We start from the raw sequence: 3,358 nt of genomic DNA on the forward strand, positions 1-3,358 counted from the left end.
TCGCAGGCAGCACCCAGACCAGGTGTGAGCTTCTAGTTGTCCTCTCCCAGGGGAGTCACACGGACAGCGCTTACTGCCTCCACCAACAATGTGTGATGCTCTGCACAGAGTATTCTCCACCAGGGAAGCTCACCCCAGCCTTGGCATCCAGTGGTTTCACTGTCCAAGGTCCAAGGTAGTTTTGTGGGCATGGAGAAATCACATGGCTGACCTCAGCTACTGAATCTTCGGCCCCTCCAGGGGTCATCCTGCTATGGCATGGCCCAGGGCCCCCCTGCCATAAACCACACAGACAGGACACACTATCTAGTGTGGCTCAAGGACCCCAGGTAATCAAAGACAGTCTTATCAGGCAGGACACGCCACTCCAATCCTTTGTCAAGGTCAATGCTTGGCTTCTCACTTCCTCTGCTCTGGGCCTTGCCGGTCACCATGCTGGCACCAGTGTGTGTCACCTCCTCCTGGACTGCTCTTTCCAAATGTCTGTCAGGTTTTTGCCCCAAAGTTACCTTTTCACTGCCACTGACTACCTTATTTGAAATCACAACGCACTTCCTCTTCCACTTGTTTGTTTTGCTTTTAAAGATTTTATTTTTAAATAATCTCTCCACCCAACGTGGGGTTCGCACTCATGATCCTGAGATCAAGAGTTGCATATCCACCAACTGAGCCAGCCAGGCGCCCCTCAGCTCACTATTCTTTGCTGATAGTTTCCATCTAATGTTCTTTATTTTTTTACATCAGAGCGGATACATGAAGCTATATTCTACTACAAGAAGTGCTGGTTGGATTAAATATTTCCAGGGGCACCTGGGTGGCTCAGTTGGTTGGGCGACTGACTCTTGATATCAGCTCAGGTCACGATCTCAGGGTCGAGCATGGGGCTCTGTGCCGAGCGTGGAGCCTGCTTGGGATTCTCTCTCTCCCTCCCCTTCTGCCCCTCCCCCAGCTTGCATGCTCTTTCTCTCTCTCTCAAACAAACAAAAAAATGAATTAAATATTTCCAGAGGGCTCCTATTGGCCAGGCTCCATGCTGGGCCCTGGGGGCTCCCAAATTAATCACACCTTGTTTCTTCCTTGGAGTTCTTGAGGTCTGAGGATGTGTGGGAATTGGTGGAAGGAGAGACACTTTGGGTCAAGCCAAGTAAACAAGGTCCCGGGAGATAATAATTAGGCTAGGCGTGTGGGAATGCTGTCTTGGACTGAATGGGGAGCCTTGACTGGGGGACTTCAGCTCTGAAGACAGAACCAACAGAATAAAGACCAGGTGTCTAGGGGGTCCAGGTGGGCCTGAGAACTGGGTAGAGCTTCTTCGGGGTGGGGCCTCAGAAGGAATTCCCTGAGCTGGGAGAGGCTGGAAAAAGTTGGAAGAGAACCGGGGTGATTGAGAAACACTGGTGGTGCTGGGACAGGACCGGCAGAGACCCAACGAGACCAACAACTGGGACAGCACGCGGGAGCTGGGGACTTGAGGTCTTGGGAAGAGCTTCAGGACACACACATCTTGTCAAGAAAGAAGGTGGAGTTTCTGCAGGACAACTGCATCTTCAGTGTCATGTTCGGCTGCTTCGGGCTCGCCTGGTGGCCTTAGTCTGCCTCTACTGGCTTGAGGTGCACGAGCTGGCGGGCACCAAGAACCTGGGCCATGCTGGTGAGGGTGGGACTTAAGCACACGAAACAGGAGGGGCTCCTGGCTGGCCTTGAGTTCAAGCCCCACGTTGGGGGTAGAGATTACTTAAATAAATAAATACACTCAAAAAAAAAAAAAAAGGAGGGGGTTATGAAACAGGGTTACAGGCTTGGGCCTGGGGGTGGGATTGAGATGATAATGAGTAGGGTCGAGGTAGGAATTATGGGGGGTGGGGCAGAGCATGAGGAAGTGGGGGTGGGGCTGGAAGTGTTATCTGGGCTGACCTTGGATTTGGACATGGGGTTGGGCTGAGTTTGTGAATAAGAGGGTGGAGGTTAGGTTGGTTTGGAAGATGGGGTTGAATTAGAGGTTGGAGCTGGGGTTAAGGAGTGGGTTGTGTTTGGGGCTGGGGATGGGACTGGGTTTAGAGCTGGTCTTGGTCATGAAAACAGGGTTTGGTTTAGGGATCAGGATGGGGTTGAGTTTGTGGGTAGAGCCGGGTTATGGAGAGGGTTGGGTTTGGGTTGGAGAGGAGGTTATGGACGAGCATGGGGTTGGGCTGGAGGCTAGGGCTGGAGTTAAGGTTGGGGTAGAGATTGCAGATGGGCTCAGTGCGCTCACACTCCCTTCACCACACACCCACGGCCAGCCTCCCGAAGCCTGTCCGCTGCTCTTCACCAGAGTACCCGCAACGCCATTTTTGTGTCGGTGCCCCTGCTGCTTATGACCTGAATCTGGCCCTGGGAGCCTGTCCTCATGAGCGTGTTCTCAGGAATGGTCAGTGACCTCAGGTGTGAGGGTCTGGGTGAGAGATGGGGGCCTGCAAACTGGAGCCTCCAATAATGGAAGATGACCCGGCCTCTTGAGTCATTCTGGGTCTCCCCTTCACCAGCCACTGTGAGACTGCTGGCTCAGGTCCTCTTCATGACAGAGGTCCTCCTCCAGGCCACTCCCCGATTCATAAAGGTCAAGGGTGCCTATGCCTTCTCCCTGGGCTGCGGCACCTTCCCTTTATACCTGTTCATGGGTGAGGTGAGGCACTGCTTAGGACCGGATGCTGGTACGGGAGGAGGAGGCTAGTGGTGGGAGGGTGGGATGGTCCTGTGTGCCTGCCTCTGCCCCTCAGGCACCCCGATCCTGGTGATGAAGCCCACCACACTGGAAGCCCTGCTCGAGGCGGAGCTGTCTGTGAACTCTTATCAGAGGAGGATGTGGACATGTCTTGCTCTCCACAAACTTTCCGAATTGTGATTCTCCACTGTTTGCTTGCCTGGGGGATAAGCTCCACGCAGGGATCCAGGAGTCTGAGCCCCCGCCTGCCCGCCTTCTCTTCAGGACCCAAGTCCAGGCCTCCAGCCCTCTTCTCCTTCAGCCTCAACCATCCCGGCCTCCAGCCCCCTCCTTCCACAGAGAGTTGGGGCCTCCCTCTTCCAGAATGGAAGGTTGCGGAACCCACAGGAAGGCATGACACAACCCCCAACTGTCCCCTTTGGCCACATCCCCCCGTTTAACTCACACCCTGGTCTCATCTGTCACCTCCCACCTTGGGGCCCCCAAGCCTCTCTCTCACACCTCTTCCAGGAAGTCTCCTCTGATGTTGAGGGTTCCAAGGGTGGGAGGTATAGAACCTAAAACAGAGGCAAGTTCTGAGCCACTACCCAAACCACTGATGATGTGACACCCTCCCCACCACACGCTGTGAGGGGAACCAGACCTCTGTGGGGGGAG

This window comes from Ailuropoda melanoleuca, chromosome 12 (genome assembly GCF_002007445.2).
Source record: "Ailuropoda melanoleuca isolate Jingjing chromosome 12, ASM200744v2, whole genome shotgun sequence".
In the NCBI taxonomy this organism is placed as follows: domain Eukaryota; kingdom Metazoa; phylum Chordata; class Mammalia; order Carnivora; family Ursidae; genus Ailuropoda; species Ailuropoda melanoleuca.